Source organism: Falco punctatus (assembly GCF_963210335.1).
Source record: "Falco punctatus genome assembly, contig: scaffold_39, whole genome shotgun sequence".
Classification (NCBI taxonomy): domain Eukaryota; kingdom Metazoa; phylum Chordata; class Aves; order Falconiformes; family Falconidae; genus Falco; species Falco punctatus.
The window spans coordinates 898,888-919,142 of NW_027660073.1; positions in this window are offsets into that span (position 1 = coordinate 898,888).

Sequence of the window (20,255 nt, forward strand, 5' to 3'; positions counted from 1 at the left end):
ATCTGGCTACCGGGGCAATGTAACAACTACCAACGCAACTGATTTTGGCACCTTCCCCGGTGGAGTTGTGCATGGGGTGTGTTTGGAACACTTTGTCACCAGCCGAGTCCAAAAGTCAGCTATTCCCCATCTCAGCCCAGAAAGCAGGTAGAACCCCTTTTGTGGTGTCTTTCATCTGGCTACCGGGGCAGTGTAAGAACTACCAACAGAACTCCTTTCTGGCATCTTCCCCGGGGGAGTTGTGCATGCGGTGTGTTTGGAACATTTTGTCACCAGCCGAGTCCAAAAGTCAGCCATTGCCCATCTCAGCCCAGCAAGCAGGTAGAACGACTTTTGTGGTGTCTTTCAGCTGGCTACCGCGGCAGTGTAAGAACTACCAACAGAACTCCTTTCTGGCACCTTCCCCGGGGGAGTTGTGCATGGGGTGTGTTTGGAACATTTTGTCACCAGCCGACTCCAAAAGTCAGCCATTGCCCATCTCAGCCCAGCAAGCAGGTAGAACCACTTTTGTGGTGTCTTTCATCTGGCTACCGGGGCAATGTAAGAACTACCAACGGAACTGATTTTGGCACCTTCCCCGGTGGAGTTGTGCATGGGGTGTGTTTGGAACACTTTGTCACCAGCCGAGTCCAAAAGTCAGCTATTCCCCATCTCAGCCCAGAAAGCAGGTAGAACCCCTTTTTTGGTGTCTTTCATCTGGCTACCGGGGCAGTGTAAGAACTACCAACAGAACTCCTTTCTGGCATCTTCCCCGGGGGAGTTGTGCATGCGGTGTGTTTGGAACATTTTGTCACCAGCCGAGTCCAAAAGTCAGTGATTCCCCATCTCAGCCCAGCAAGCAGGTAGAACCACTTTTGTGGTGTCTTTCAGCTGGCTACCGGGGCAATGTAAGAACTACCAACGGAACTGATTTTGGAACCTTCCCCGGTGGAGTTGTGCATGGGGTGTGTTTGGAACACTTTGTCACCAGCCGAGTCCAAAAGTCAGCGATTCCCCATCTCAGCCCAGAAAGCAGGTAGAACAACTTTTGTGGTGTCTTTCATCTGGCTACCGGGGCAGTGTAAGAACTACCAACAGAACTCCTTTCTGGCATCTTCCCCGGGGGAGTTGTGCATGCGGTGTGTTTGGAACATTTTGTCACCAGCCGACTCCAAAAGTCAGCCATTGCCCATCTCAGCCCAGCAAGCAGGTAGAACCACTTTTGTGGTGTCTTTCAGCTGGCTACCGCGGCAGTGTAAGAACTACCAACAGAACTCCTTTCTGGCATCTTCCCCGGTGCAGTTGTGCATGGGGTGTGTTTGGAAGATTTTGTCACAGGCCGACTCCAAAAGTCTGCGATTCCCCATCTCAGCCCAGCAAGCAGGTAGAACCACTTTTGTGGTGTCTTTCAGCTGGCTACCGGGGCAGTGTAAGAACTACCAACAGAACTCCTTTCTGGCACCTTCCCCGGTGGAGTTGTGCATGGGGTGTGTTTGGAACATTTTGTCACCAGCCGACTCCAAAAGTCAGCGATTCCCCATCTTAGCCCAGAAAGTAGGTAGAACCCCTTTTTTAGTGTCTTTCAGCTGGCTACCGGGCAGTGTAAGAACTACCAACAGAACTCCTTTCTGGCATCTTCCCCGGTGCAGTTGTGCATGGGGTGTGTTTGGAACATTTTGTCACCAGCCAAGTCCAAAAGTCAGCTATTCCCCACCTCAGCCCAGCAAGCAGGTAGAACCACTTTTGTGGTGTCTTTCAGCTGGCTACCGGGGCAGTGGAAGAACTACCAACGGAACTGATTTTGGCACCTTCCCCGGGGGTGTTGTGCATGGGGTGCGTTTGGAACATTTTGTCACCAGCCGACTCCAAAAGTCAGCAATTCCCCATCTCAGCCCAGAAAGCAGGTAGAACAACTTTTGTGGTGTCTTTCATCTGGCTACCGGGGCAGTGGAAGAACTACCAACAGAACTCCTTTCTGGCATCTTCCCCGGGGGAGTTGTGCATGGGGTGTGTTTGGAACATTTTGTCATCAGCTGACTCCAAAAGTCTGCGATTCCCCATCTCAGCCCAGAAAGTAGGTAGAACAACTTTTGTGGTGTCTTTCAGCTGGCTACCGGGGCAGTGGAAGAACTACCAACAGAACTCTTTTCTGGCACCTTCCCCGGTGGAGTTGTGCATGGGGTGTGTTTGGAACATTTTGTCACCAGCCGACTCCAAAAGTCAGCGATTCCCCATCTTAGCCCAGAAAGTAGGTAGAACCCCTTTTTTGGTGTCTTTCATCTGGCTACCGCGGCAGTGTAAGAACTACCAACAGAACTCCTTTCTGGCATCTTCCCCGGGGGAGTTGTGCATGGGGTGTGTTTGGAACATTTTGTCATCAGCCGACTCCAAAAGTCTGCGATTCCCCATCTCAGCCCAGAAAGCAGGTAGAACCACTTTTGTGGTGTCTTTCAGCTGGCTACCGGGGCAGTGTAATAACTACCAACAGAACTCCTTTCTGGCATCTTCCCCGGGGGTGTTGTGCATGGGGTGCGTTTGGAACATTTTGTCACCAGCCGACTCCAAAAGTCAGCGATTTCCCATCTCAGCCCAGAAAGCAGGTAGAACAACTTTTGTGGTGTCTTTCATCTGGCTACCGGGGCAGTGGAAGAACTACCAACAGAACTCCTTTCTGGCACCTTCCCCGGGGGAGTTGTGCATGGGGTGTCTTTGGAACATTTTGTCACCAGCCGACTCCAAAAGTCAGCCATTGCCCATCTCAGCCCAGCAAGCAGGTAGAACCACTTTTGTGGTGTCTTTTATCTGGCTACCGGGGCAATGTAACAACTACCAACGGAACTGATTTTGGCACCTTCCCCGGTGGAGTTGTGCATGGGGTGTGTTTGGAACACTTTGTCACCAGCCGAGTCCAAAAGTCAGCGATTCCCCATCTCAGCCCAGCAAGCAGGTAGAACCACTTTTGTGGTGTCTTTCAGCTGGCTACCGGGGCAGTGTAAGAACTACCAACAGAACTCCTTTCTGGCACCTTCCCCGGGGGAGTTGTTCATGGGGTGCGTTTGGAACATTTTGTCACCAGCCGAGTCCAAAAGTCAGCGATTCCCCATCTCAGCCCAGAAAGCAGGTAGAACCACTTTTGTGGTTTCTTTCAGCTGGCTACCGGGGCAGTGTAGGAACTACCAACAGAACTCCTTTCTGGCATCTTCCCCGGTGGAGTTGTGCATGGGGTGTGTTTGGAACATTTTGTCACCAGCCGACTCCAAAAGTCAGCCATTGCCCACCTCAGCCCAGCAAGCAGGTAGAACCACTTTTGTGGTGTCTTTCATCTGGCTACCGGGGCAATGTAACAACTACCAACGGAACTGATTTTGGCACCTTCCCCGGTGGAGTTGTGCATGGGGTGTGTTTGGAACATTTTGTCATCAGCCGACTCCAAAAGTCTGCGATTCCCCATCTCAGCCCAGCAAGCAGGTAGAACCACTTTTGTGGTGTCTTTCAGCTGGCTACCGGGGCAGTGGAAGAACTACCAACAGAACTCCTTTCTGGCACCTTCCCCGGGGCAGTTGTGCATGGGGTGTCTTTGGAACATTTTGTCACCAGCCGACTCCAAAAGTCAGCCATTGCCCATCTCAGCCCAGAAAGCAGGTAGAACCACTTTTGTGGTTTCTTTCAGCTGGCTACCGGGGCAGTGTAGGAACTACCAACAGAACTCCTTTCTGGCATCTTCCCCGGTGGAGTTGTGCATGGGGTGTGTTTGGAACATTTTGTCACCAGCCGACTCCAAAAGTCAGCCATTGCCCACCTCAGCCCAGCAAGCAGGTAGAACCACTTTTGTGGTGTCTTTCAGCTGGCTACCGGGGCAGTGGAAGAACTACCAACGGAACTGATTTTGGCACCTTCCCCGGGGGTGTTGTGCATGGGGTGTGTTTGGAACATTTTGTCACCAACCGACTCCAAAAGTCTGCGATTCCCCATCTAAGCCCAGAAAGCAGATAGAACCATTTTGTGGTGTCTTTCAGCTGGCTACCGGGGCAGTGTAAGAACTACCAACAGAACTCCTTTCTGGCATCTTCCCCGGGGGTGTTGTGCATGGGGTGTGTTTGGAACATTTTGTCACCAGCCGACTCCAAAAGTCAGCGATTCCCCATCTCAGCCCAGAAAGCTGGTAGAACAACTTTTGTGGTGTCTTTCATCTGGCTACCGGGGCAGTGGAAGAACTACCAACAGAACTCCTTTCTGGCACCTTCCCCGGGGGAGTTGTGCATGGGGTGTCTTTGGAACATTTTGTCACCAGCCGACAACAAAAGTCAGCGATTCCCCATCTCAGCCCAGAAAGCTGGTAGAACAACTTTTGTGGTGTCTTTCAGCTGGCTACCGGGGCAGTGTAAGAACTACCAACAGAACTCCTTTCTGGCACCTTCCCCGGGGGAGTTGTTCATGGGGTGCGTTTGGAACACTTTGTCACCAGCCGACTCCAAAAGTCAGCGATTCCCCATCTCAGCCCAGAAAGCAGGTAGAACAACTTTTGTGGTGTCTTTCATCTGGCTACCGGGGCAGTGGAAGAACTACCAACAGAACTCCTTTCTGGCACCTTCCCCGGTGGAGTTGTGCATGGGGTGTGTTTGGAACATTTTGTCACCAGCCGACTCCAAAAGTCAGCGATTCCCCATCTTAGCCCAGAAAGTAGGTAGAACCCCTTTTTTGGTGTCTTTCATCTGGCTACCGGGGCAGTGTAAGAACTACCAACAGAACTCCTTTCTGGCATCTTCCCCGGGGGAGTTGTGCATGGGGTGTGTTTGGAACATTTTGTCACCAGCCGACTCCAAAAGTCAGCCATTGCCCATCTCAGCCCAGCAAGCAGGTAGAACCACTTTTGTGGTGTCTTTCAGCTGGCTACCGGGGCAGTGGAAGAACTACCAACAGAACTCCTTTCTGGCATCTTCCCCGGTGCAGTTGTGCATGGGGTGTGTTTGGAACATTTTGTCACCAGCCGAGTCCAAAAGTCTGCGATTCCCCATCTCAGCCCAGAAAGCAGGTAGAACAACTTTTGTGGTGTCTTTCATCTGGCTACCGGGGCAATGTAACAACTACCAAGGGAACTGATTTTGGCACCTTCCCCGGTGGAGTTGTGCATGGGGTGTGTTTGGATCATTTTGTCACCAGCCGACTCCAAAAGTCTGCGATTCCCCATCTCAGCCCAGCAAGCAGGTAGAACCACTTTTGTGGTGTCTTTCATCTGGCTACCGGGGCAATGTAACAACTACCAAGGGAACTGATTTTGGCACCTTCCCCGGTGGAGTTGTGCATGGGGTGTGTTTGGAACATTTTGTCACCAGCCGACTCCAAAAGTCAGCGATTCCCCATCTCAGCCCAGAAAGCAGGTAGAACCATTTTTGTGGTGTCTTTCATCTGGCTACCGGGGCAATGTAACAACTACCAACGGAACTGATTTTGGCATCTTCCCCGGTGGAGTTGTGCATGGGGTGTGTTTGGAACATTTTGTCATCAGCCGACTCCAAAAGTCTGCGATTCCCCATCTCAGCCCAGAAAGCAGGTAGAACAACTTTTGTGGTGTCTTTCAGCTGGCTACCGGGGCAGTGTAACAACTACTAACGGAACTGATTTTGGCACCTTCCCCGGTGGAGTTGTGCATGGGGTGTGTTTGGATCATTTTGTCACAGGCCGACTCCAAAAGTCTGCGATTCCCCATCTAAGCCCAGAAAGCAGGTAGAACCACTTTTGTGGTGTCTTTCAGCTGGCTACCGGGGCAGTGTAAGAACTACCAACAGAACTCCTTTCTGGCACCTTCCCCGGGGGAGTTGTGCATGGGGTGTGTTTGGAACACTTTGTCACCAGCCGACTCCAAAAGTCAGCGATTCCCCATCTCAGCCCAGAAAGCAGGTAGAACAACTTTTGTGGTGTCTTTCAGCTGGCTACCGCGGCAGTGTAAGAACTACCAACAGAACTTCTTTCTGGCATCTTCCCCGGGGGAGTTGTGCATGGGGTGTGTTTGGAAGATTTTGTCATCAGCCGACTCCAAAAGTCAAACATTGCCCATCTCAGCCCAGCAAGCAGGTAGAACCACTTTTGTGGTGTCTTTCATCTGCCTACCGGGGCAATGTAACAACTACCAACGGAACTGATTTTGGCACCTTCCCCGGTGGAGTTGTGTATGGGGTGTGTTTGGAACACTTTGTCACCAGCCGAGTCCAAAAGTCAGCTATTCCCCATCTCAGCCCAGAAAGCAGGTAGAACCACTTTTGTGGTGTCTTTCAGCTGGCTACCGGGGCAGTGTAAGAACTATCAACAGAACTCCTTTCTGGCATCTTCCCCTGGGGTGTTGTGCATGGGGTGTGTTTGGAACATTTTGTCACCAGCCGAGTCCAAAAGTCAGCGATTCCCCATCTCAGCCCAGAAAACAGGTAGAACAACTTTTGTGGTGTCTTTCATCTGGCTACCGGGGCAGTGGAAGAACTACCAACAGAACCACTTTCTGGCACCTTCCCCAGTGGAGTTGTGCATGGGGTGTGTTTGGAACACTTTGTCACCAGCCGACAACAAAAGTCAGCGATTCCCCATCTCAGCCCAGAAAGCAGGTAGAACCACTTTTGTGGTGTCTTTCATCTGGCTACCGGGGCAGTGGAAGAACTACCAACAGAACTCCTTTCTGGCATCTTCCCCGGGGGAGTTGTGCATGCGGTGTGTTTGGAACATTTTGTCACCAGCCGACTCCAAAAGTCAGCCATTGCCCATCTCAGCCCAGCAAGCAGGTAGAACCACTTTTGTGGTGTCTTTCAGCTGGCTACCGCGGCAGTGTAAGAACTACCAACAGAACTCCTTTCTGGCATCTTCCCCGGTGCAGTTGTGCATGGGGTGTGTTTGGAAGATTTTGTCATCAGCCGAGTCCAAAAGTCTGCGATTCCCCATCTCAGCCAAGCAAGCAGGTAAAACCACTTTTGTGGTGTCTTTCAGCTGGCTACCGGGGCAGTGTAAGAACTACCAACAGAACTCCTTTCTGGCACCTTCCCCGGTGGAGTTGTGCATGGGGTGTGTTTGGAACATTTTGTCACCAGCCGACTCCAAAAGTCAGCGATTCCCCATCTTAGCCCAGAAAGTAGGTAGAACCCCTTTTTTGGTGTCTTTCAGCTGGCTACCGGGCAGTGTAAGAACTACCAACAGAACTCCTTTCTGGCATCTTCCCCGGTGCAGTTGTGCATGGGGTGTGTTTGGAACATTTTGTCACCAGCCAAGTCCAAAAGTCAGCTATTCCCCATCTCAGCCCAGAAAGCAGGTAGAACCACTTTTGTGGTGTCTTTCAGCTGGCTACCGGGGCAGTGTAAGAACTACCAACAGAACTCCTTTCTGGCACCTTCCCCGGGGGAGTTGTTCATGGGGTGCGTTTGGAACATTTTGTCACCAGCCGACTCCAAAAGTCAGCGATTCCCCATCTCAGCCCAGAAAGCAGGTAGAACAACTTTTGTGGTGTCTTTCATCTGGCTACCGGGGCAGTGGAAGAACTACCAACAGAACTCCTTTCTGGCATCTTCCCCGGGGGAGTTGTGCATGGGGTGTGTTTGGAACATTTTGTCATCAGCTGACTCCAAAAGTCTGCGATTCCCCATCTCAGCCCAGAAAGTAGGTAGAACAACTTTTGTGGTGTCTTTCAGCTGGCTACCGGGGCAGTGGAAGAACTACCAACAGAACTCCTTTCTGGCACCTTCCCCGGTGGAGTTGTGCATGGGGTGTGTTTGGAACATTTTGTCACCAGCCGACTCCAAAAGTCTGCGATTCCCCATCTCAGCCCAGAAAGCAGGTAGAACCACTTTTGTGGTGTCTTTCAGCTGGCTACCGGGCAGTGTAAGAACTACCAACAGAACTCCTTTCTGGCATCTTCCCCGGTGCAGTTGTGCATGGGGTGTGTTTGGAACATTTTGTCACCAGCCAAGTCCAAAAGTCAGCTATTCCCCATCTCAGCCCAGAAAGCAGGTAGAACCACTTTTGTGGTGTCTTTCAGCTGGCTACCGGGGCAGTGTAAGAACTACCAACAGAACTCCTTTCTGGCACCTTCCCCGGGGGAGTTGTTCATGGGGTGCGTTTGGAACATTTTGTCACCAGCCGACTCCAAAAGTCAGCGATTCCCCATCTCAGCCCAGAAAGCAGGTAGAACAACTTTTGTGGTGTCTTTCATCTGGCTACCGGGGCAGTGGAAGAACTACCAACAGAACTCCTTTCTGGCATCTTCCCCGGGGGAGTTGTGCATGGGGTGTGTTTGGAACATTTTGTCATCAGCTGACTCCAAAAGTCTGCGATTCCCCATCTCAGCCCAGAAAGTAGGTAGAACAACTTTTGTGGTGTCTTTCAGCTGGCTACCGGGGCAGTGGAAGAACTACCAACAGAACTCCTTTCTGGCACCTTCCCCGGTGGAGTTGTGCATGGGGTGTGTTTGGAACATTTTGTCACCAGCCGACTCCAAAAGTCTGCGATTCCCCATCTCAGCCCAGAAAGCAGGTAGAACCACTTTTGTGGTGTCTTTCATCTGCCTACCGGGGCAATGTAACAACTACCAACGGAACTGATTTTGGCACCTTCCCCGGTGGAGTTGTGTATGGGGTGTGTTTGGAACACTTTGTCACCAGCCGAGTCCAAAAGTCAGCTATTCCCCATCTCAGCCCAGAAAGCAGGTAGAACCACTTTTGTGGTGTCTTTCAGCTGGCTACCGGGGCAGTGTAAGAACTATCAACAGAACTCCTTTCTGGCATCTTCCCCGGGGGTGTTGTGCATGGGGTGTGTTTGGAACATTTTGTCACCAGCCGAGTCCAAAAGTCAGCGATTCCCCATCTCAGCCCAGAAAACAGGTAGAACAACTTTTGTGGTGTCTTTCATCTGGCTACCGGGGCAGTGGAAGAACTACCAACAGAACCACTTTCTGGCACCTTCCCCAGTGGAGTTGTGCATGGGGTGTGTTTGGAACACTTTGTCACCAGCCGACAACAAAAGTCAGCGATTCCCCATCTCAGCCCAGAAAGCAGGTAGAACCACTTTTGTGGTGTCTTTCATCTGGCTACCGGGGCAGTGGAAGAACTACCAACAGAACTCCTTTCTGGCATCTTCCCCGGGGGAGTTGTGCATGCGGTGTGTTTGGAACATTTTGTCACCAGCCGACTCCAAAAGTCAGCCATTGCCCATCTCAGCCCAGCAAGCAGGTAGAACCACTTTTGTGGTGTCTTTCAGCTGGCTACCGCGGCAGTGTAAGAACTACCAACAGAACTCCTTTCTGGCATCTTCCCCGGTGCAGTTGTGCATGGGGTGTGTTTGGAAGATTTTGTCATCAGCCGAGTCCAAAAGTCTGCGATTCCCCATCTCAGCCAAGCAAGCAGGTAAAACCACTTTTGTGGTGTCTTTCAGCTGGCTACCGGGGCAGTGTAAGAACTACCAACAGAACTCCTTTCTGGCACCTTCCCCGGTGGAGTTGTGCATGGGGTGTGTTTGGAACATTTTGTCACCAGCCGACTCCAAAAGTCAGCGATTCCCCATCTTAGCCCAGAAAGTAGGTAGAACCCCTTTTTTGGTGTCTTTCAGCTGGCTACCGGGCAGTGTAAGAACTACCAACAGAACTCCTTTCTGGCATCTTCCCCGGTGCAGTTGTGCATGGGGTGTGTTTGGAACATTTTGTCACCAGCCAAGTCCAAAAGTCAGCTATTCCCCATCTCAGCCCAGAAAGCAGGTAGAACCACTTTTGTGGTGTCTTTCAGCTGGCTACCGGGGCAGTGTAAGAACTACCAACAGAACTCCTTTCTGGCACCTTCCCCGGGGGAGTTGTTCATGGGGTGCGTTTGGAACATTTTGTCACCAGCCGACTCCAAAAGTCAGCGATTCCCCATCTCAGCCCAGAAAGCAGGTAGAACAACTTTTGTGGTGTCTTTCATCTGGCTACCGGGGCAGTGGAAGAACTACCAACAGAACTCCTTTCTGGCATCTTCCCCGGGGGAGTTGTGCATGGGGTGTGTTTGGAACATTTTGTCATCAGCTGACTCCAAAAGTCTGCGATTCCCCATCTCAGCCCAGAAAGTAGGTAGAACAACTTTTGTGGTGTCTTTCAGCTGGCTACCGGGGCAGTGGAAGAACTACCAACAGAACTCCTTTCTGGCACCTTCCCCGGTGGAGTTGTGCATGGGGTGTGTTTGGAACATTTTGTCACCAGCCGACTCCAAAAGTCTGCGATTCCCCATCTCAGCCCAGAAAGCAGGTAGAACCACTTTTGTGGTGTCTTTCAGCTGGCTACCGGGGCAGTGTAAGAACTACCAACAGAACTCCTTTCTGGCATCTTCCCCGGGGGTGTTGTGCATGGGGTGCGTTTGGAACATTTTGTCACCAGCCGACTCCAAAAGTCAGCGATTTCCCATCTCAGCCCAGAAAGCAGGTAGAACAACTTTTGTGGTGTCTTTCATCTGGCTACCGGGGCAGTGGAAGAACTACCAACAGAACTCCTTTCTGGCACCTTCCCCGGGGGAGTTGTGCATGGGGTGTCTTTGGAACATTTTGTCACCAGCCGACTCCAAAAGTCAGCCATTGCCCATCTCAGCCCAGCAAGCAGGTAGAACCACTTTTGTGGTGTCTTTTATCTGGCTACCGGGGCAATGTAACAACTACCAACGGAACTGATTTTGGCACCTTCCCCGGTGGAGTTGTGCATGGGGTGTGTTTGGAACACTTTGTCACCAGCCGAGTCCAAAAGTCAGCGATTCCCCATCTCAGCCCAGCAAGCAGGTAGAACCACTTTTGTGGTGTCTTTCAGCTGGCTACCGCGGCAGTGTAAGAACTACCAACAGAACTTCTTTCTGGCATCTTCCCCGGGGGAGTTGTGCATGGGGTGTGTTTGGAAGATTTTGTCATCAGCCGACTCCAAAAGTCAAACATTGCCCATCTCAGCCCAGCAAGCAGGTAGAACCACTTTTGTGGTGTCTTTCATCTGCCTACCGGGGCAATGTAACAACTACCAACGGAACTGATTTTGGCACCTTCCCCGGTGGAGTTGTGTATGGGGTGTGTTTGGAACACTTTGTCACCAGCCGAGTCCAAAAGTCAGCTATTCCCCATCTCAGCCCAGAAAGCAGGTAGAACCACTTTTGTGGTGTCTTTCAGCTGGCTACCGGGGCAGTGTAAGAACTATCAACAGAACTCCTTTCTGGCATCTTCCCCGGGGGTGTTGTGCATGGGGTGTGTTTGGAACATTTTGTCACCAGCCGAGTCCAAAAGTCAGCGATTCCCCATCTCAGCCCAGAAAACAGGTAGAACAACTTTTGTGGTGTCTTTCATCTGGCTACCGGGGCAGTGGAAGAACTACCAACAGAACCACTTTCTGGCACCTTCCCCGGTGCAGTTGTGCATGGGGTGTGTTTGGAACACTTTGTCACCAGCCGACAACAAAAGTCAGCGATTCCCCATCTCAGCCCAGAAAGCAGGTAGAACCACTTTTGTGGTGTCTTTCAGCTGGCTACCGGGGCAGTGGAAGAACTACCAACAGAACTCCTTTCTGGCACCTTCCCCGGGGGAGTTGTTCATGGGGTGCGTTTGGAACATTTTGTCACCAGCCGACTCCAAAAGTCAGCGATTCCCCATCTCAGCCCAGAAAGCAGGTAGAACAACTTTTGTGGTGTCTTTCATCTGGCTACCGGGGCAGTGGAAGAACTACCAACAGAACTCCTTTCTGGCATCTTCCCCGGGGGAGTTGTGCATGGGGTGTGTTTGGAACATTTTGTCATCAGCTGACTCCAAAAGTCTGCGATTCCCCATCTCAGCCCAGAAAGCAGGTAGAACCACTTTTGTGGTGTCTTTCAGCTGGCTACCGGGGCAGTGTAACAACTACCAACAGAACTCCTTTCTGGCACCTTCCCCGGTGGAGTTGTGCATGGGGTGTGTTTGGAACATTTTGTCACCAGCCGACTCCAAAAGTCAGCGATTCCCCATCTTAGCCCAGAAAGTAGGTAGAACCCCTTTTTTGGTGTCTTTCATCTGGCTACCGCGGCAGTGTAAAAACTACCAACAGAACTCCTTTCTGGCGTCTTCCCCGGTGGAGTTGTGCATGGGGTGTGTTTGGAACATTTTGTCATCAGCCGACTCCAAAAGTCTGCGATTCCCCATCTCAGCCCAGAAAGCAGGTAGAACCACTTTTGTGGTGTCTTTCAGCTGGCTACCGGGGCAGTGTAAGAACTACCAACAGAACTCCTTTCTGGCATCTTCCCCGGGGGTGTTGTGCATGGGGTGCGTTTGGAACATTTTGTCACCAGCCGACTCCAAAAGTCAGCGATTTCCCATCTCAGCCCAGAAAGCAGGTAGAACAACTTTTGTGGTGTCTTTCATCTGGCTACCGGGGCAGTGGAAGAACTACCAACAGAACTCCTTTCTGGCACCTTCCCCGGGGGAGTTGTGCATGGGGTGTCTTTGGAACATTTTGTCACCAGCCGACTCCAAAAGTCAGCCATTGCCCATCTCAGCCCAGCAAGCAGGTAGAACCACTTTTGTGGTGTCTTTTATCTGGCTACCGGGGCAATGTAACAACTACCAATGGAACTGATTTTGGCACCTTCCCCGGTGGAGTTGTGCATGGGGTGTGTTTGGAACACTTTGTCACCAGCCGAGTCCAAAAGTCAGCGATTCCCCATCTCAGCCCAGCAAGCAGGTAGAACCACTTTTGTGGTGTCTTTCAGCTGGCTACCGGGGCAGTGTAAGAACTACCAACAGAACTCCTTTCTGGCACCTTCCCCGGGGGAGTTGTTCATGGGGTGCGTTTGGAACATTTTGTCACCAGCCGACTCCAAAAGTCAGCGATTCCCCATCTCAGCCCAGAAAGCAGGTAGAACCACTTTTGTGGTTTCTTTCAGCTGGCTACCGGGGCAGTGTAGGAACTACCAACAGAACTCCTTTCTGGCATCTTCCCCGGTGGAGTTGTGCATGGGGTGTGTTTGGAACATTTTGTCACCAGCCGACTCCAAAAGTCAGCCATTGCCCACCTCAGCCCAGCAAGCAGGTAGAACCACTTTTGTGGTGTCTTTCATCTGGCTACCGGGGCAATGTAACAACTACCAACGGAACTGATTTTGGCACCTTCCCCGGTGGAGTTGTGCATGGGGTGTGTTTGGAACATTTTGTCATCAGCCGACTCCAAAAGTCTGCGATTCCCCATCTCAGCCCAGAAAGCAGGTAGAACCACTTTTGTGGTGTCTTTCAGCTGGCTACCGGGGCAGTGGAAGAACTACCAACAGAACTCCTTTCTGGCACCTTCCCCGGGGCAGTTGTGCATGGGGTGTCTTTGGAACATTTTGTCACCAGCCGACTCCAAAAGTCAGCCATTGCCCATCTCAGCCCAGAAAGCAGGTAGAACCACTTTTGTGGTTTCTTTCAGCTGGCTACCGGGGCAGTGTAGGAACTACCAACAGAACTCCTTTCTGGCATCTTCCCCGGGGGAGTTGTGCATGCGGTGTGTTTGGAACATTTTGTCACCAGCCGACTCCAAAAGTCAGCCATTGCCCACCTCAGCCCAGCAAGCAGGTAGAACCACTTTTGTGGTGTCTTTCAGCTGGCTACCGGGGCAGTGGAAGAACTACCAACGGAACTGATTTTGGCACCTTCCCCGGGGGTGTTGTGCATGGGGTGTGTTTGGAACATTTTGTCACCAACCGACTCCAAAAGTCTGCGATTCCCCATCTAAGCCCAGAAAGCAGATAGAACCACTTTTGTGGTGTCTTTCAGCTGGCTACCGGGGCAGTGTAAGAACTACCAACATAACTCCTTTCTGGCACCTTCCCCGGTGCAGTTGTGCATGGGGTGTGTTTGGAACATTTTGTCACCAGCCGAGTCCAAAAGTCAGCGATTCCCCATCTCAGCCCAGAAAGCAGGTAGAACCACTTTTGTGGTGTCTTTCAGCTGGCTACCGCGGCAGTGTAAGAACTACCAACAGAACTTCTTTCTGGCATCTTCCCCGGGGGAGTTGTGCATGGGGTGTGTTTGGAAGATTTTGTCATCAGCCGAGTCCAAAAGTCAGCGATTCCCCATCTCAGCCCAGCAAGCAGGTAGAACCACTTTTGTGGTGTCTTTCATCTGGCTACCGGGGCAATGTAAGAACTACCAACGGAACTGATTTTGGCACCTTCCCCGGTGGAATTGTGTATGGGGTGTGTTTGGAACACTTTGTCACCAGCCGAGTCCAAAAGTCAGCTATTCCCCATCTCAGCCCAGAAAGCAGGTAGAACCACTTTTGTGGTGTCTTTCAGCTGGCTACCGGGGCAGTGTAAGAACTACCAACAGAACTCCTTTCTGGCATCTTCCCCGGGGGTGTTGTGCATGGGGTGTGTTTGGAACATTTTGTCACCAGCCGACTCCAAAAGTCAGCGATTCCCCATCTCAGCCCAGAAAGCTGGTAGAACAACTTTTGTGGTGTCTTTCATCTGGCTACCGGGGCAGTGGAAGAACTACCAACAGAACTCCTTTCTGGCATCTTCCCCGGGGGAGTTGTGCATGGGGTGTCTTTGGAACATTTTGTCACCAGCCGACAACAAAAGTCAGCGATTCCCCATCTTAGCCCAGAAAGTAGGTAGAACCCCTTTTTTGGTGTCTTTCATCTGGCTACCGGGGCAGTGTAAGAACTACCAACAGAACTCCTTTCTGGCATCTTCCCCGGGGGAGTTGTGCATGGGGTGTGTTTGGAACATTTTGTCACCAGCCGACTCCAAAAGTCAGCCATTGCCCATCTCAGCCCAGCAAGCAGGTAGAACCACTTTTGTGGTGTCTTTCAGCTGGCTACCGGGGCAGTGGAAGAACTACCAACAGAACTCCTTTCTGGCATCTTCCCCGGTGCAGTTGTGCATGGGGTGTGTTTGGAACATTTTGTCACCAGCCGAGTCCAAAAGTCTGCGATTCCCCATCTCAGCCCAGAAAGCAGGTAGAACAACTTTTGTGGTGTCTTTCATCTGGCTACCGGGGCAATGTAACAACTACCAAGGGAACTGATTTTGGCACCTTCCCCGGTGGAGTTGTGCATGGGGTGTGTTTGGATCATTTTGTCACCAGCCGACTCCAAAAGTCTGCGATTCCCCATCTCAGCCCAGCAAGCAGGTAGAACCACTTTTGTGGTGTCTTTCATCTGGCTACCGGGGCAATGTAACAACTACCAAGGGAACTGATTTTGGCACCTTCCCCGGTGGAGTTGTGCATGGGGTGTGTTTGGAACATTTTGTCACCAGCCGACTCCAAAAGTCAGCGATTCCCCATCTCAGCCCAGAAAGCAGGTAGAACCATTTTTGTGGTGTCTTTCATCTGGCTACCGGGGCAATGTAACAACTACCAACGGAACTGATTTTGGCATCTTCCCCGGTGGAGTTGTGCATGGGGTGTGTTTGGAACATTTTGTCATCAGCCGACTCCAAAAGTCTGCGATTCCCCATCTCAGCCCAGAAAGCAGGTAGAACAACTTTTGTGGTGTCTTTCAGCTGGCTACCGGGGCAGTGTAACAACTACTAACGGAACTGATTTTGGCACCTTCCCCGGTGGAGTTGTGCATGGGGTGTGTTTGGATCATTTTGTCACAGGCCGACTCCAAAAGTCTGCGATTCCCCATCTAAGCCCAGAAAGCAGGTAGAACCACTTTTGTGGTGTCTTTCAGCTGGCTACCGGGGCAGTGTAAGAACTACCAACAGAACTCCTTTCTGGCACCTTCCCCGGGGGAGTTGTGCATGGGGTGTGTTTGGAACACTTTGTCACCAGCCGACTCCAAAAGTCAGCGATTCCCCATCTCAGCCCAGAAAGCAGGTAGAACAACTTTTGTGGTGTCTTTCAGCTGGCTACCGCGGCAGTGTAAGAACTACCAACAGAACTTCTTTCTGGCATCTTCCCCGGGGGAGTTGTGCATGGGGTGTGTTTGGAAGATTTTGTCATCAGCCGACTCCAAAAGTCAAACATTGCCCATCTCAGCCCAGCAAGCAGGTAGAACCACTTTTGTGGTGTCTTTCATCTGCCTACCGGGGCAATGTAACAACTACCAACGGAACTGATTTTGGCACCTTCCCCGGTGGAGTTGTGTATGGGGTGTGTTTGGAACACTTTGTCACCAGCCGAGTCCAAAAGTCAGCTATTCCCCATCTCAGCCCAGAAAGCAGGTAGAACCACTTTTGTGGTGTCTTTCAGCTGGCTACCGGGGCAGTGTAAGAACTATCAACAGAACTCCTTTCTGGCATCTTCCCCTGGGGTGTTGTGCATGGGGTGTGTTTGGAACATTTTGTCACCAGCCGAGTCCAAAAGTCAGCGATTCCCCATCTCAGCCCAGAAAACAGGTAGAACAACTTTTGTGGTGTCTTTCATCTGGCTACCGGGGCAGTGGAAGAACTACCAACAGAACCACTTTCTGGCACCTTCCCCAGTGGAGTTGTGCATGGGGTGTGTTTGGAACACTTTGTCACCAGCCGACAACAAAAGTCAGCGATTCCCCATCTCAGCCCAGAAAGCAGGTAGAACCACTTTTGTGGTGTCTTTCATCTGGCTACCGGGGCAGTGGAAGAACTACCAACAGAACTCCTTTCTGGCATCTTCCCCGGGGGAGTTGTGCATGCGGTGTGTTTGGAACATTTTGTCACCAGCCGACTCCAAAAGTCAGCCATTGCCCATCTCAGCCCAGCAAGCAGGTAGAACCACTTTTGTGGTGTCTTTCAGCTGGCTACCGCGGCAGTGTAAGAACTACCAACAGAACTCCTTTCTGGCATCTTCCCCGGTGCAGTTGTGCATGGGGTGTGTTTGGAAGATTTTGTCATCAGCCGAGTCCAAAAGTCTGCGATTCCCCATCTCAGCCAAGCAAGCAGGTAAAACCACTTTTGTGGTGTCTTTCAGCTGGCTACCGGGGCAGTGTAAGAACTACCAACAGAACTCCTTTCTGGCACCTTCCCCGGTGGAGTTGTGCATGGGGTGTGTTTGGAACATTTTGTCACCAGCCGACTCCAAAAGTCAGCGATTCCCCATCTTAGCCCAGAAAGTAGGTAGAACCCCTTTTTTGGTGTCTTTCAGCTGGCTACCGGGCAGTGTAAGAACTACCAACAGAACTCCTTTCTGGCATCTTCCCCGGTGCAGTTGTGCATGGGGTGTGTTTGGAACATTTTGTCACCAGCCAAGTCCAAAAGTCAGCTATTCCCCATCTCAGCCCAGAAAGCAGGTAGAACCACTTTTGTGGTGTCTTTCAGCTGGCTACCGGGGCAGTGTAAGAACTACCAACAGAACTCCTTTCTGGCACCTTCCCCGGGGGAGTTGTTCATGGGGTGCGTTTGGAACATTTTGTCACCAGCCGACTCCAAAAGTCAGCGATTCCCCATCTCAGCCCAGAAAGCAGGTAGAACAACTTTTGTGGTGTCTTTCATCTGGCTACCGGGGCAGTGGAAGAACTACCAACAGAACTCCTTTCTGGCATCTTCCCCGGGGGAGTTGTGCATGGGGTGTGTTTGGAACATTTTGTCATCAGCTGACTCCAAAAGTCTGCGATTCCCCATCTCAGCCCAGAAAGTAGGTAGAACAACTTTTGTGGTGTCTTTCAGCTGGCTACCGGGGCAGTGGAAGAACTACCAACAGAACTCCTTTCTGGCACCTTCCCCGGTGGAGTTGTGCATGGGGTGTGTTTGGAACATTTTGTCACCAGCCGACTCCAAAAGTCTGCGATTCCCCATCTCAGCCCAGAAAGCAGGTAGAACCACTTTTGTGGTGTCTTTCAGCTGGCTACCGGGCAGTGTAAGAACTACCAACAGAACTCCTTTCTGGCATCTTCCCCGGTGCAGTTGTGCATGGGGTGTGTTTGGAACATTTTGTCACCAGCCAAGTCCAAAAGTCAGCTATTCCCCATCTCAGCCCAGAAAGCAGGTAGAACCACTTTTGTGGTGTCTTTCAGCTGGCTACCGGGGCAGTGTAAGAACTACCAACAGAACTCCTTTCTGGCACCTTCCCCGGGGGAGTTGTTCATGGGGTGCGTTTGGAACATTTTGTCACCAGCCGACTCCAAAAGTCAGCGATTCCCCATCTCAGCCCAGAAAGCAGGTAGAACAACTTTTGTGGTGTCTTTCATCTGGCTACCGGGGCAGTGGAAGAACTACCAACAGAACTCCTTTCTGGCATCTTCCCCGGGGGAGTTGTGCATGGGGTGTGTTTGGAACATTTTGTCATCAGCTGACTCCAAAAGTCTGCGATTCCCCATCTCAGCCCAGAAAGTAGGTAGAACAACTTTTGTGGTGTCTTTCAGCTGGCTACCGGGGCAGTGGAAGAACTACCAACAGAACTCCTTTCTGGCACCTTCCCCGGTGGAGTTGTGCATGGGGTGTGTTTGGAACATTTTGTCACCAGCCGACTCCAAAAGTCTGCGATTCCCCATCTCAGCCCAGAAAGCAGGTAGAACCACTTTTGTGGTGTCTTTCATCTGCCTACCGGGGCAATGTAACAACTACCAACGGAACTGATTTTGGCACCTTCCCCGGTGGAGTTGTGTATGGGGTGTGTTTGGAACACTTTGTCACCAGCCGAGTCCAAAAGTCAGCTATTCCCCATCTCAGCCCAGAAAGCAGGTAGAACCACTTTTGTGGTGTCTTTCAGCTGGCTACCGGGGCAGTGTAAGAACTATCAACAGAACTCCTTTCTGGCATCTTCCCCGGGGGTGTTGTGCATGGGGTGTGTTTGGAACATTTTGTCACCAGCCGAGTCCAAAAGTCAGCGATTCCCCATCTCAGCCCAGAAAACAGGTAGAACAACTTTTGTGGTGTCTTTCATCTGGCTACCGGGGCAGTGGAAGAACTACCAACAGAACCACTTTCTGGCACCTTCCCCAGTGGAGTTGTGCATGGGGTGTGTTTGGAACACTTTGTCACCAGCCGACAACAAAAGTCAGCGATTCCCCATCTCAGCCCAGAAAGCAGGTAGAACCACTTTTGTGGTGTCTTTCATCTGGCTACCGGGGCAGTGGAAGAACTACCAACAGAACTCCTTTCTGGCATCTTCCCCGGGGGAGTTGTGCATGCGGTGTGTTTGGAACATTTTGTCACCAGCCGACTCCAAAAGTCAGCCATTGCCCATCTCAGCCCAGCAAGCAGGTAGAACCACTTTTGTGGTGTCTTTCAGCTGGCTACCGCGGCAGTGTAAGAACTACCAACAGAACTCCTTTCTGGCATCTTCCCCGGTGCAGTTGTGCATGGGGTGTGTTTGGAAGATTTTGTCATCAGCCGAGTCCAAAAGTCTGCGATTCCCCATCTCAGCCAAGCAAGCAGGTAAAACCACTTTTGTGGTGTCTTTCAGCTGGCTACCGGGGCAGTGTAAGAACTACCAACAGAACTCCTTTCTGGCACCTTCCCCGGTGGAGTTGTGCATGGGGTGTGTTTGGAACATTTTGTCACCAGCCGACTCCAAAAGTCAGCGATTCCCCATCTTAGCCCAGAAAGTAGGTAGAACCCCTTTTTTGGTGTCTTTCAGCTGGCTACCGGGCAGTGTAAGAACTACCAACAGAACTCCTTTCTGGCATCTTCCCCGGTGCAGTTGTGCATGGGGTGTGTTTGGAACATTTTGTCACCAGCCAAGTCCAAAAGTCAGCTATTCCCCATCTCAGCCCAGAAAGCAGGTAGAACCACTTTTGTGGTGTCTTTCAGCTGGCTACCGGGGCAGTGTAAGAACTACCAACAGAACTCCTTTCTGGCACCTTCCCCGGGGGAGTTGTTCATGGGGTGCGTTTGGAACATTTTGTCACCAGCCGACTCCAAAAGTCAGCGATTCCCCATCTCAGCCCAGAAAGCAGGTAGAACAACTTTTGTGGTGTCTTTCATCTGGCTACCGGGGCAGTGGAAGAACTACCAACAGAACTCCTTTCTGGCATCTTCCCCGGGGGAGTTGTGCATGGGGTGTGTTTGGAACATTTTGTCATCAGCTGACTCCAAAAGTCTGCGATTCCCCATCTCAGCCCAGAAAGTAGGTAGAACAACTTTTGTGGTGTCTTTCAGCTGGCTACCGGGGCAGTGGAAGAACTACCAACAGAACTCCTTTCTGGCACCTTCCCCGGTGGAGTTGTGCATGGGGTGTGTTTGGAACATTTTGTCACCAGCCGACTCCAAAAGTCTGCGATTCCCCATCTCAGCCCAGAAAGCAGGTAGAACCACTTTTGTGGTGTCTTTCAGCTGGCTACCGGGGCAGTGTAAGAACTACCAACAGAACTCCTTTCTGGCATCTTCCCCGGGGGTGTTGTGCATGGGGTGCGTTTGGAACATTTTGTCACCAGC